At 50.2% G+C, this 15,000-nt stretch overlaps 1 protein-coding gene across 4 annotated transcripts in view; it reads left to right on the top strand.

Moving 5' to 3' along the window:
• The window catches only part of LOC307234703 (galactosylgalactosylxylosylprotein 3-beta-glucuronosyltransferase 1), an 82,911-nt gene that overhangs the window by 36,620 nt on the left and 31,291 nt on the right, over window positions 1–15,000 (top strand). For 3 of the 4 annotated variants that reach the window (XM_080006563.1, XM_080006560.1, XM_080006561.1), the window contains exon 2: window positions 9,872–10,104. The exons of the other annotated variant lie outside the window; for it this stretch is intronic. The gene's annotated coding sequence lies outside the window, so the exon portion shown is untranslated. The remainder of the gene's footprint in view (window positions 1–9,871; window positions 10,105–15,000) is intronic. 4 annotated transcript variants of the gene reach the window in all.

Here is a 15,000-nt window from a genome sequence, read left to right as displayed (position 1 = left end):
TGTATATAGATACAGTGGTACCTCGACTTACGACTGCATCTACTTACGACTAATCCAAGATACGAGTAGCGATAGTCGTGAAAATTTGTATCGACTTGCGACCAACTGCTCCAAGATACGAGCGTTGAAATTTGCAGTTGGCGCGTCGGCGGCCACTCAGCAGTCAGTCAGCAGTCAGTCAGCGGTCAGTCAGCAGTCAGTCAGCAGTCAGTCAGCGGTCAGTCAGCAGTCAGTCAGCGGTCAGTCAGCAGTCAGTCAGCGGTCAGTCAGCGGTCAGTCAGTAGTCAGTCAGCGGGCGACCTACATGGTGTGTGCATGTAGTTCGTGGCTTATCGATATTTTTTTAATATTTACTGTGTTTATGCTGTGAATTTTGTTTATTTTCACCCTTCATGATGAGTCCTAAGAAGAAGGATGATGGGAAAAAAAAAAGGCAATGACTCCCATTGAAACTAAGAAGGAAATCGTAGAAGAATATGAGCGTGGTGTATGTGGGAAAAATTGCTTCGACATACGACTGTTTTAACATACGACCGTTCTTATAGAACGTATTACAGTCGTAAGTCGAGGTACTACTGTATACTGTATGTTTCTGGTTCAAGACTGTTCCAGTTCTGCATAATTCTGCCTCTTTCAACATTTTAGACACAAATCTGATGTGCAAATGTTTAATAGATGAAGCCACCAAGTCATTAATTATGAAAACGGTATTGAAAAACACTATGTTTGGTATGGGATAAAGTAGGCCTCTTCAAAAATAACCTTTAGATAAAGCAAGTTGTTTTTCCACTGTACTGCAGCTTGACATTCAGTTGGCGTTTTGCCAAGGAAGTTGGATACGTTTCACAGTTTTTTTCCGTCAGAAGGGGAGCGGGAGTGGGTCTCTGATCAGAGAGAAATTAACCAATTTAGCGATAATAACAGCAATCACGGGGTGGAACCGCCACATGATCTGGGCAGTGAGCAATAAGGCGTCGTTTTAGCATTCAGCACTTAGGATGCAGAACCGGTGGTGCTTTAGAGTTTGGGGACATTAATATTTCATTGATTTTGAAGTTCCAGACATTTGGGTTCAACTTTAGTCTTGTGCAGACCTTGTGCTCTCGCTCTGTTTTCATGGGTTTCCTCTGTATGCTCCTTCTCCATTTCCGCTCATATACAAAGATGTATGGTCGAGGTCCAGGAATATTCAACCGTCGGCCCGCGGGCCAAACGTGGCACCCATGCATTCACGCAGACCGGCCCCTTGAAGAAATGTAAAGGTTAGCACTGAGCTGGAGTAACATTCTTATCTGAAAAACCTGTAACGCTTAATTGGAGTCTCCTTGGTGTAAATGTGTGTAGTGTCCCATTCAGGGTGTCTACATTGTGTCAACCCCCCCCAACCTATCCTCCAAAGGAAAAGCAGATAAGGCTCACGGAGGCTTTCCAGTACATCCATTTTTATCAGTTAGTATAAAAGCGCCACAAAGAGTGACCCAATGGAGGACGTCATTTTGAAGAAGACCATTTTGTGCCGCGGACGCCGCCGACATGTACCGCGTCCCTCAGGGCTGAAGCCGCTCTCCCGCTCCACTTCATTGTCGTGCTTCAGAAAAGCACCTTTCACCCTCCCGGCGATCACGCGCGATGGAACCGCAGGGTCAAATTGTCTTTTGATGTGGTGTGAAGACGAGAGTCTCCTTTGCAAATAGGGTCACTGGACCCTTTCAGTGCTCTTTCCCCTCTTGTTATATTGGTGCAGCCTGGACCCGGCTGATAAAAAAAAAAAAGAAAAGACAGAGGGTCATTAGGGCTCTTTGAGTACAACGCGAGGTCCGGTGACGATTAAAGAAAGAAAAAAAACGCTACGCGGTATATAAATCGGTGTTGTGATTTAACCTGCGCTAAGCCTTCGCAATGTAGGTCTGTCTGGCAAACCCCTTTTTTTGAATCGAGTGTCCATGGTAACCGGCGGTCAAGCTGAGCCCGGCAGCGGCTCCGCTCTTCATAGAAAATCGCAAACAGGACGTGGACGGAGCGGCGGGTTCTCTCCAAACGGATAATGAGAAAAAACAACAGCATTACGGTAATGTCAATAGCGATAAGCGTCTCCCGCCTTTCCCGCCGCCTGGCTCCTGACGGGGGATTTGCCTGGCACGAGCTTAAATCACTGCACCGAGCATAGGAAGATAGAATCAAAAAGATTTGCTCCCAAATATGACCCCCCCCCTCCTCTCAAGGGACTACCGTCAGTTATCGCCCCCGCAGCGTCTGGCCTCCTCTCGTGTTTTATCTTAACGTCCGTGTGAAGCCCCTAGATCGGACGCGCGCTCCTGTTTCGTTCCCATTTCGCCGGCGAGCCGTTCGCTCCTGCCGTCGCGTCGGGCGACGGCGTTTCAAAAGCGCGCCCAGCGCTCTCGGCGAGGCGCCACAGCGCCGCGGGGGGACGCGCGCCCCCAGTCATCCCACCTGCGGCTGCACTTTTCCGTCCCGAGGCGTGGATTGAGCCTCCCCCGGGAAACCGCCGACGGGGTCCGCGTCCTTCCGTCGGAACGGGGTGTCGGGGGCCCGCGCCGAGCCTCGCCGAGAGAGAGGACGACAAAGGAGGCAGGGCCCAGCGAGGGAGAGCGAGGGCTACAGAGAGAGCATGAAAGAGGGCAGGAAGCGAGGGAGAGCGCGGGCGAGGAAGGGTTGCAGAGATAACCCCGCGCGGCCGATGAAAGCTGTCATGTTGACCTTTGCCAAGACGGGCACTGAACTTGGACCCCGGGGTTGTGCATTATTAATACCGGCCACTTACAAGAGAATAAAGAAGCATTTACTCACCAACCACCACGTCTGAATTAATTATAAAGCCATATTCAAAAGGCATGCCCGGTTCCCTTTCACAACAAAAAACCGGGCAATTTTCGGTCAAATGACAGACGCCTTCAGAATTGAAAAAAAAAAAAAAACACCCTCTCGTAATTACGCGCCATCAAAGATTCAGGAGAGGAAGGGATTAGTTATCCATCAGCGTTGCGTTTTTCCACTCACTGAATATATTCGGCTGTAATGAAATCTGTTCACAGTCACTTCACCCCCCCCTTCAACCAAGAAGAAGAAGAAGAAGAAGAAGAGATGAAGAGTAATCACGGGTGGATTTCCTTACAAGATCCATATCAATATTCCATTCGGATTCCGAGACGCACATGGCCGCGGCGGGACATCGGGGGAGGGGATTATATCTGAGCACTTTCTGGAGATGAGGACTTAAGGAAAGCCAAATCCTGAGAGGGACGGCAGAGACGTGGCCATCAAAGCGTATGAAGAAATCATTTTCATAGTGATCCTTGTGGGGGGGGGGGGGGGGGGGGAAGAAACAAAAGAAAAAAACTGAATTCCACCGACTCCGCTGCAATGTTGTGTTTTTTGCTTCCTGCCCCGGGCGAGAGAGTCAGCGTGCGCAGTCTGCTCGTGCGCGGCGGTGAGGGGGGGGGGGGGGGTGAGCTGGAACATTTGCGCACAAAGAAAAACATATTCCACTGAATCCCAAGTAACTCGTGAAATGAATTCCCCACAAGTACTCAAGATACAGAAGCCCTGCGCTCAAAAGCGACTTTTTTTTTTTTTAGAAATGCATAAATGTCGCGGCCAGATGGTCATTATCACAAAATACATACAGACATCTTTTTTGCAATAACCAACTGGCTGCACATTATCCCGCTTATTACATGGCTACTTACTGAATACAAGAAGACATTGAGACGGAATATTTATCTTAAAATATAGGATGCCCGGCGCGGCAGCATGCTCGGCGACTGCAAAGCTTCGGCTTCTTATCTTCCGCTAAGAAAAACAGTCGGCAGCAACACGGCTCCAAATGATTCGGGTTTTCCGACTGATGCGGGGCTGTGGGAAACAATGGGCGGTCCCTGCAGCTTCGCTTCCGCATGTTTACATACATAAACGGACCCGGCAGGAAAATACAAAAAATTCTGTTATGTCCATAATCGGGGCTCGACGCCGGGAAATTTGAACGCGGCAAAATCGGGTCGAAATCGGCCTGAATTTTGGGCGGCTGTGTCCCGGCGTTACACCCACTCTCACGCAACTCGCACGGTTGCAACGGTTCAGACACCACGTACTGTATGGGGGTAATCATCCCCGTCGGGAGCCATCAATTTCCGTCCACGCTCACGTCACTTAGCCGTCGTCGGTATCGGGGAGCTGACGATCGATCTCTTCAGCCCCCAGCCCCCCCCAAATAAAACCTCCACCCGCTCGCTCCGTCCTTCATCCTTCACTGTCAGCCATGCACGGGGCTGGAGCGGGTCGGCGCCGCTCGGCCCCCGCTCCGCAGCTCCCGGCGCAGGCGTGTGTGTGTGTGTGTGTGCGTTTGTTAGTAGAGCAGAGTAGAAGTGCACTTGGACGAGGTTAGACAACCCCCCCTCCCCTCCCTCCCCTCGCCCAACCACAAAGTGTAGAACTGAATCAATCAGCGTTAAAGCGGAGGGTGAATCCATCATTGAATGATTAGAGCGCTGTGGCACAGAGTCGTAGCTAAATGAGGTTTCTATTTGGTGAGGTGATCGTAATTATACACCCGGGCGAGGTGCAGGGCGCTGAAGAGAGCGCCGGCACCCCTCCCCCCGCCGAAGCCCGTGGCCCCGGCATAAACAACCTGCGAACGACCTGTCTCGCAGAAACCCTCCATTATGTAAAGATAATAGCAGTGATTTCGCTAACTACGCCGAGAGTGGAGCCCCACTGGAGTGAAAGAACCGTGAAAAAAAAGTGCACTTTATTGTCGCCGTTGTTATTGTTTCCCAAAAGATGCGGCAAAAAAGGGGGAAACACGCCGGAAAACGTGGGTGATCTTATCACAGGGAAACAGGAAAACAGGAAAAACATCAACAATTAACTCATACGGCCGCGATGCACTCATGGATATAAAAATTTCCCTAAACGAACAACTTTGGGACTTTTTATCCGTGGGAGCAGAGTGGCCGGCGGAAATCCTACGCGGGAACACTCGCAACAACAACAAAAATGGAGTCGCTGTTCCACGAGCCGGCCCACGGAGGAAGCACCGAGGTAAACGAGGCGGCATTCGGGTCAGAATGAGGACGCAACCTTACCGTCCACCTCTGCCAAGCATCCTTCTTGCGAACGTCCAGTCCCTGGAGAACAAGATGGATGAACTTCGAGCGAGGATTCAATTCCAGCGTGACACGAGGAACTGTTGCGTCCTCTGCCTGACGGAAACATGGCTGACCCCACTGGTGCCGGATGAAGCCATACGTCCAGCCGAGGCCTTCTCCGTGTTCCGCGGCGACAGAACGGGAGAGTCGGGGAAATCCAAAGGTGGAGGCGTCTGCCTAATGGTAAACAACCGCTGGTGTAACGCCAACAACACCAAATTCCTCTCCCACTCCTGCTCGCCGAACCTGGAACAGCTGACCATACTATGCCGTCCATTTTATCTCCCCCGGGAATTCAGCACGGTCATCATTACAGCCGTTTATATCCCACCGCAAGCGGACACCGACGCAGCTCTGTCGGTTCTGCACGATGTGTTGTGCGGATTTCAGAACAGACATCCCGACGCTGTGGTGGTGACTGGGGACTTTAACAGGGCCAACCTTAAAAAAGTTCTGCCGAATTTCCACCAACACATCACGTGTGCCACCAGGGGAGACAGAACTCTGGACCATTGTTACACTCCTTACAAGAACGGATACAAGCCCGTGTCGCTCCCTGCTTTCGGGAAATCAGATCACGCCGCGATCTCGCTGCTTCCTGTTTACAGGCCTTTGATCGCGCGGGATCTGGTGATGACGAGGGAAGTGAAGCGGTGGACGGACCAATCAGAGGCTGCGCTTCAGGACGCTCTGACTGACGTAGACTGGGACGTGTTCCAAGCGAGCTCAAGTGACGTCAGCGAGTTTACGGAGGTTGTAGTGAGTTTCGTGGCTACGCTCGCGGATGAAATCGTTCCCACGGTGAAAGTTCGGATTTTTCCAAACCAGAAACCATGGGTTGATAAATCCATCCGCTGCGCTCTGAATGCGCGCACGGCCGCTTACAACGACGGACTTGTATCTGGCAACATGGACAATTACAAAGCGGCGTCGTACAATCTGCGGAGGGCGGTGAGGGACGCTAAACGGACGTACAGAGACACCGTGGAGCTGCAGATGGAGCGGGGGGACACCAGACGCTTGTGGCAGGGGCTGCGAACAATAACAAACTACAAGAGCAGCTCCTCCCCAGCCACGAGTGTGGACGCCTCCCTGGCCAACCAACTGAACTCCTTTTATGCGCGGTTCGAGTCTGGCAACAACACTGCTAGCTCGCCGGCTAATTGGAGCTACACCGCTGGGGACGAGCGCGCACACTCAGTGTCCGTGCACGAGGTCAGGAGGGCTTTGATGCGGGTGAACACCAGGAAAGCTGCGGGTCCAGACGGCATATCTGGACGAGTACTGAAGACCTGTGCTAACCAGCTAGCTCCGGTGTTCACCACAATATTCAACATCTCCCTGGCTGAATCAGTGGTCCCATCCTGCTTCAAGAGGTCCACCGTCGTTCCTGTCCCGAAGATCGCCTCTCCAACCTGCCTGAATGACTACCGTCCAGTGGCCCTCACCTCGGTGGTCATGAAGTGTTTCGAGAGGCTGATTAAGGATTACATCTGCGCCTCCCTCCCCCGCACCTTGGACCCGTTGCAGTTCGCGTACCAGCAGAACAGATCCACGGATGACGCGGTCTCTCAGGTACTGCACACCACGCTCACGCACCTGGATGGCCAGAAGGGGGCCTATGTGAGATTGCTGTTCATCGATTATAGTTCAGCTTTCAACACCATCGTCCCCACCAGACTGGCTGTCAAGTTGTTGGAGCTAGGATTGAATGCTCCGCTGTGCACCTGGATCCTGGACTTCCTCACAGGCTGCCCCCAGGTGGTCAAGGTGGGGAAGTACATGTCAAGCTCCCTCACCCTGAATACAGGATCCCCCCAGGGCTGCGTCCTCAGCCCCCTACTGTACTCCCTGTACACACATGACTGTGTGGCCAGGTCCAGCTCCAACACCATCATCAAGTTTGCTGACGACACCGTGGTCGTGGGCCTGATCACCGACTGCGATGAGAAGGCCTACCGCGAGGAGGTGGCTGACCTGTCACTCTGGTGCCAGGACAACAGCCTCCACCTGAACGTCAGCAAAACCAAGGAGCTGATTGTGGACTTTAGGCGTGGATCACAATCGAGGACGCACGCGCCGTTGTGGATTAATGGGACTTCTGTTGATAGGGTGAGCAGCTTCAGATATCTGGGAGTCCACATCACAGAGGACTTAACATGGACTGTTCACACAGACACTCTGGTGAGAAAGGCGAGGCAGCGTCTCTACCACCTCAGGCAGCTGAGGAAATTCCGGGTCTCGGTGAGGATCCTCAAGTCCTTCTACTCTGGAGCAGTGGAGAGCATCCTGACAGGCAACATCACTGCCTGGTTTGGGAACTGTACTGCCCAGGACAGGCGGGCCCTGCAGAGGGTGGTGCGTTCAGCTGAACGTACCACTGGAACTACCCTCCCCCCCTTGCAGGAGTTATACACCAGGAGGTGTAGTAGCAGAGCCCGTAGGATCATGAAGGATCCCCATCACCCCAACAACGGACTGTTTCAGCTGCTGCGGTCAGGCAAGCGCCTCCGCAGTCACGCAGCGAGAACAGAGAGACTGAGACGGAGTTTCTTCCCTCAAGCCATCAGAACTGTCAACGCTGACCTCACCAGGGGTCCTAACTGAGCCATGCACTAGGCTCCACTACCTACTGTACTGTATGTAGCATACTGTACCGCATACTGTATCACTGTTCAGGGTTGTTCGTGATGCCGTATTGCTGCGCCGTACTGTTGTATACTGTGCTGTATTATCCCAAACACTACCTCACACTATTCACATTCACATGCCACTTTAATTCACATGCCACTTTAAATGCACATATCTGTATATACATAGCCATATTCCTTCAACCTATTCCATTTTATTTCAATTTATTTTTTATTGTATTTTATTCTATATATTTTTTATCCTATTCTATAAGTATTCCACTTACTGTATTACGTTTTAGGAGTCAGTTAGTCGGTCTATTAGAAAGGAATTTTCTACTTTTTATTTTATTTTATTTTTTGTACTTTTTCCTAGGACTTCTTGTGTGCTATCACCGGGTGCGTTGCATTACATTTCACTGCATATATGTATGGAAGTATGTATATGTATGTGACAAATAAAAATCTTGAATCTTGAGAATATGAATTTCTAAGGGATGTGTATATACAGTATAGATATCGAGCGCTACCCGATCGTGTATGTTTACGGCTTTTTTTTTCTTCAATTTCCTGGTAGAAATTGACACGAGTAACCCCCCTCGCTTTAAACTCGCTCTTGTTTTCTTTCGAGATAGCCACCTGTGTTTTGTTTTTTTGTCCTCTTACGGTGACCCTATTGAATTTAGATTAGGGGGATAACAAACCTGTGACATTGCGTGCCCTCCGCGTTGCATCTCGTCAATAGGTTGTAAATGCGCTCGAGCCCGCCGTCTGATTTTTCACGCGTGGCAACAGCTGGATCGTACAAACCCCCCCCCCCCCCCCCCCCCCCCAACGCCCCCCCACCCGTACAACAACAGGGCGAGCGCCCACGGGCGAGTGAGCGAGCACCGCTACGAGTCTGTGTGTGTGTGTGTTTGTGTGTGTGTGTGTGTGTTTGTGTGTGCGTGTGCGTGTGCGTGTGCGTGCGTGCGGCTGATGAGAAAACAGAGAGAGGGCCTCATCAATAATGGAGAGCGGTGGCTGCTGGGGGAGTGAGTGAGAAGTGCAGCTGGTGTTGCTTGTCTCATTTCTTTTCAAATGGACATCTTCAAATGCCACTCCCCGGAGGAAGGGGCGGCCATTATCAGCGGGCGGAGCGAGCCATTTGTTGGCGTGGCCGTCGTTTCTTCGGATACTCTCGGAATGTCTGTCATTCTGAAGCCAAAGAGCGTGACGGATAGCCAGAGTCATCTTCAGTATGAACAAATAGGGAGCTCTCCCCTCCTGGACGTGCTTATGAATGGGTTGTCGGCTGTTGTCTTTGGTGAAACCAAATACATCTCGTGTGTATTCCTCGCGCAAGATCAAAATTGGCCGACTCGCCGAGCCGATACGCGGCTTTGCGACCTAAAAATGGGAATGGCCTTCGACGGCCCTCCGTCGGAACTAGTCGAAATTGGCGCACGTGACTGCTTACGCTGATTAGGTGCTTCCAGTCGGTCGGCTTTAAATAGCCACGCCCTCTAGTACCAAATTATTTTTGTACATTTGAAAATGACCACTTTTGAAGCAAGTCTCGCCCCTCTTTGTACACCAGCGGTAGCGCAGTCGTTCTTTTTCATCAACTTCCATTCGACCATCAACTTTACCCTTTCGCACATCGTTGAAGGAGACCCAATCAAAACCAACTGCCCAAAATCGCTCTTGACCTCTGCCCGGACGCGGTCACAGTATGTCTCACGCATTGAGGCTGTTCTAGTCATCCCATGGCGTTAGCACGAGAAGGCTGTTTTTACATAACCCAAAAAAAAAAAATGGCCTCTCCACTCACTGAATGTTTTTTGTGGATGGATTGTTGGTTGTTGTCCTCGTTGAAACCAAGGGATGGCCAAATCATGACCCATCACCCAGTCCCATCCCAGCGAATTTACCTTTTTTACACGTCATTAATGAACCCAGACCTACGTCCATGCACGGCGCTTCTTCCGGTTGAGACGCCGACGCCCCCCTCGTTCCTCTTCCCTTTGCGCGGCCCGTCCCGTTGAATCGGTAGGAGGAGGTGCTAACGTCTCTGGTCCCCCTCTTCCCTTCCAGGAGCCGGCCCCCCAAGGATGTGAAGCCTCGCCGGGTGCGGATGTCACCGACGACACCGACGACGAGGACGAGGACGCCGTGTTTGCAAAAAGCTCCCGCCCCTCCCCACCGGCCTCTCTCAGCCCCCCCTGCGGACGAGCCTCTGCTTGCCGACGGCGTTTTGGAAATTAATGGAGGCCAGAGAGCAGGACTCGTGGCTGCATCTGAGGAGAAGCTGAGGAGCCCCGGTGCCGGTGAGTGCCCCATCGTTTCTCGCCGCTGTCGGGGACGTGCTCCAGCCGCCGGCCGATGAAATCGAATGAAAGATTCCTACCACAACCACGGCAAGACCTTTCTGGTTCATCGGAAAACCGCAGAGAAATATCTTCCTTGTTTGCGTGACAAAGTCCACCTTCATCTGGCAATTTTTTTACCTAAAATACCAGGCTCTCATTTTGTTTGTCCCCGCTTGGTTTCATCACAGACAAGAAAACACGGCACACAAATTTAAAACACCGCCGCGCAATCATCCCCGCGTCAAGCGACCGGAGGATAAGAAATGACACACTCTCTCGCTCTCGCTCTCTCTCTCTCTCTTTATATATATATTTATATATATATATATATATATATATTTATATATATATATATATATATATATATATATATATATCTTTTTGGCGGTTTCATACCCCTCCTCTGTCTCATTCTGCCTTTCCATCCTATCTTAAGAGTTTTGCTTTTTCACCCGGAGATAGAGGGAGGCATGGGGCGAAATAATCTGACAGATCCACTTACCTCAGCCCTCTCTCTCCCCTCCGTTCCCCCATTCTCTCGTTCCTCCCCTGGCCTCTGATATTATTAGCAGCAGATATTTATATGAAGTCACAGTGGTGGGTGGGGTGTGGTGGGGTGGGGAGGGGGGTAGGGGTAGGGGTAGGCCGGAGACCTTTCAACGGAAGATGCGGGGATTTATATGTAGACGGTAATCTGCAGGTGTCGAAGACGGCAAAGGAGTGAGATGCAGTGCGAAGGCGGGGAACAGGGAGAGAGAGAGAGAGAGAGAGAGAGAAGTGTGACGGAGAGGATGAGAAAGAGGGCGAGACGGGGAGGGTGTCTGAGAGCGAGAGAGAGAGCGAGAGAGCGAGAGGGAGGGAGAGAGGGAAAAGAAACGTTGGGTACCGGATGGCTCGTAGGTTCTTCTCCCGTCGTCCCCTGGGTCCGAAAGAAAATATTGTGATTCTTTTTCTTTTATTTTCTTTCTTTTCTTTTTCATTTTTGCGAGCCTTGGGGCCGGATGAAGCCATATATTCCTCAAATCTCTCCCGCCTGACGCAAGCGGAGGCTGCCGAAAAAAACCGAAGCGGCTCAGCACGCACGCATAAGTCTTACATAAAGCTCTATACTGTAGGGCACCGGCGTTACGGTGCGGGTCAGCACAGCGGCTCACATTGTGATAACTTTAGTTATAAAACATGGAAAAGGGTTACGTAGCATTGGACTGGTGTCATTATTTGCACTGAGCGTCAAAATAAATTGTGATAAACTGTTATTAGACAGTTAATCCCTAATCACCAAATCACAATTATCAGAGGTAATTTGGCGTAATGTTGCAGCAATAGATTGAAAATAGATCAATTAGCTGTCAGCCCCTATTTCTATGTTCCAGCGTTATGTCAATAAACGTCTCCGTTCCTCAGGTGTTATTACAGGATTATAAGCTTATCTTATGATAGCGGCATAAAATGGACAGAAAAAGACAATTTATCTGTTCATCGCAATCATTTGTATGACAATGAATCGTCGTGATCAATGTTATGCTCTTGACAGGCCGGGCCCTTTACCCAGTCTGCTGCTCCTATGTTTGTGTTGTGACAATCATTGAACATCAGGGTGATTATATAGCAGTATAATCCTGACGCATAAATAAAGAAAATGCTGCGGTGATAGCATCTTTGCGTAACGTGCTTACACTTAATTATCGACGTGCGCGGCGCTCACGGCGCCTCCGCCGTTTTTGAGAATTCCTAATGCCCTCACAATTGCTTTTATTGACGGCGGCTTTAATTAGCGCGGGGCGCATCAACAAAGTGGCCTCTCATCATGGATTTATGGACCGCCGTGATTACTTGCCGCCATGATATTAACTATTTTTATGTGGAAAAGAAAGATTCAGAGGCGAGGCTGAAGGTGCTTGGCTACAACACACACACACATCCACACACACACACACACACACACACACACACACACACGCACACACGCACACACCCACACACACACACACACACACACACACACACATGCCAGCCCTCCTTCTGGCTCTTGTGCAGAGCTGTCACACACTCCACCCCAGGAGAGCGGGGCTGAGCTGAATTAATCTGAGAGGAGGATGTCCTTTCCAGCACCGCAGAGAGCCCCAGACGCACATCCTGCCCCCAGAGGGTTAGTGAGAGAGCAGGAGGGGGGCACAGCGAGTGAAAGACATGGAGAGGCAGAGCGGCACAGAGTGAGGGAGAGACATAAGGAATGAATGAAAGAGAGAGAGAGAGAGAGAGAGAGAGAGAGAGAGAGAGAGAGAGAGAGAGAGAAGGAGAGAGAGAGGGGAAGAGAAAGGGAGAGGGCGTGGATGAGGGAGAGCGCGAGAGAGAGGGAGTGAATGACAGACAGAGAGAGAGAGAGAGAGAGGGTGAGAGAGCGATATGGGGAGAGGGAGAGTGACAGAAAGCACGCAGGGCATTCCACGCAATAAAACAATTTGAATCTGGCTCAAATGACTTCAATCGGTCATAGAAGCAATTCTCCTCCGTCGCAGTGGAGTGAAGGGTGCTCTCGCACATCTCAACCTCACCCAAATGCAACGTACCGTGGAATTCTGCAAAGCAGTGCGCACAAAAACTACAAACAGCGCCTGTAGAGCTGCATGAGGACAATTACCACTACTCATCAAAATCGAAAAAAAGGTCAATTTAATATTGGCTCCATCTCAAAAAACGGCGACCACGGCTCCTACTGCATCACTACCCAGCCCTTCAATGCCGGCAGCCGGGCAGAGAACCCCTCAACCGGCCGATCCGGAGGCTGGAGGTCAGGAGCCGGTTCTGACCCGGCTCCGCCTCAGGACCGCTCTGGCGTCCGACCAATTAGAGTCGACCAAATTGTAACCCAACTGGGCCGCACTTCGTGGCAGAGTGCACGAACCTCCAAACGATCAGCAGGAAATATTCGAACAAACTCAAACAGAAACACCCTCAGTTCGACCACGTCACAGTTCAAAACAAGATGGCGGATCCTGCTGGAGAGCACAGGGGGAGCTGCAGACCCCGAAACAACTGCAGGGTGCACATTCTTACCATGGCACGTGAACATGCATATGTATATATACCATATGTGTATATATACAACATATATGTATGTATATACTGTATGTATGTGAATAGGTATATACTGTATACAGTATATACCTACCTACTGTATACAGCAATATATGTATATATGGGTGTATATGTGTGTGTGCATGGGTGTGTTTGCATGTGTGCATGTGTTACAGCAGGACAGTGTAATTAATAATGTCAGATATCGTGTGTTACTGTCTCATTTTTTTATTGTTTTGGTACAAATGTAGTTTATCAGTTCATAGTTCTGTTACACATAATTTCCATTATATATAAGGTATTTTATCTTATTCCTTCGCTTCTGATTGCACTGCTGATTTCAATAAATGAATGATAATAACTCCAAGATTTGCATAATTTGCCCCAATATTTGACCTCACACTTTCCACTGTGAATATCTCTGGTTAAAAAAAGGCTACAATAGATGAAAGATATGTAGGATATACAATACAGTATATTTGCTACATAGTGAAGGCGCAGTTATAATTATAATTTCGGAACGGGCTGCACTGCGCTGGCTCGACGCTGTGTGGTGAACGGAGATCCGCCCACGCGCAACTCCGGTGGAAAAGGGGCGCGTCCCCGTTCACCTTCTCTCACAAAACAAAATTGGGGCGATTCCGGCCCCCGGTATTACCCGCTATCAGATCAAAACCGAATTTTGCTGTTCGGAACGGGCTGCACTGCGGACGCAATCCACTGCGCCGCTGCCGCCGCACAGATCTGAGCAGCTCTCTGTTTCGCTGTGTGTTGAAAGTTGATTAATATTGCACGTGACACGCGTCCAAATTGCACCAAATTCGACCCTGCACGTCCTTGGGTCCCCAGCAATACACCCAGCAAGTGTGAAGTAGATCGAGTGAACGGTTGTGGAGATAATGGCTCTGTCCTTTATTAGTTTCAATATTTCCTGTTGTGGCGCTACCCAGCCATGTCTCTCTCTCTCTCTCTCTCTCTCTCTCTCTCTCTCTCTCTCTCTCTCTCCCTCTCTCTCTCCCTCTCTCTCGCTCTCTCACTTTATCTCTCTCTCTCTTTCTTTCTTTCTTTCTCTCTCTTTCTCTAAAAGTCTCTCTTTCTCTGTCTCGCACTCTCTTTTTCTTTTTCTTTCTCTCTCTCCCTCTCTCGCTCTCTCACTTTACCTCTCTCTTTCTTTCTTTCTCTCTCTCTTTCTCTAAAAGTCCCTCTCCCTCTCTCTCCCTCTCACTTTCTCTCTCTCTCTCTCTTTCTTTCTCTCTCTCTCCCTCTCTCGCTCTCTCTCGCTCTCTGATTTTGTTGTTTATTGTTCAATCTTATCTTATCCTTCAAAATCAAGTTTCTGCTGTTGTGACGTGACTTTCCAAAAATAAAGGAAACGTAAAAGTCAAAATCTCTCTCTCTCTCTCTCTCTTTCCCTCTCTCTCTCTCTCTCTCTCTCGCTCGCCCGCTCTCTCTCGCCCCGGGTGGTAAACACACAGGTGTAGAACACGAAATTGGAATATAAATGATGAAATGACAACGCTCCTTTCTTCTTCTCTGACGCCGACCCCAAAACAAAAAATAAAAACAGGGGAATAACCTCCGTGTCCAGGTTCCAGGCGAGAGGTTTATTCCTCTCACTGGAGCGAACACAATCCCCCCCCCCCCCCCCCCCGCCGCCCCCCGCCGTCCCGTTTCCTATCGCTCGCATCCTCCAGAAGAAAGAACACTCGCCGTAAGCTTGTCGCAACATTTCTCCTCTTATTTTCCTCTTCTCTTCTTCGCGGCTCTGTTCTCCGG

Source organism: Zeus faber (genome assembly GCF_960531495.2).
Source record: "Zeus faber genome assembly, chromosome: 9".
Taxonomy (NCBI): Eukaryota; Metazoa; Chordata; class Actinopteri; order Zeiformes; family Zeidae; genus Zeus; species Zeus faber.
Note: the sequence above shows the minus strand (reverse complement) of the source record. Positions and strands in the feature narration are given on the sequence as shown.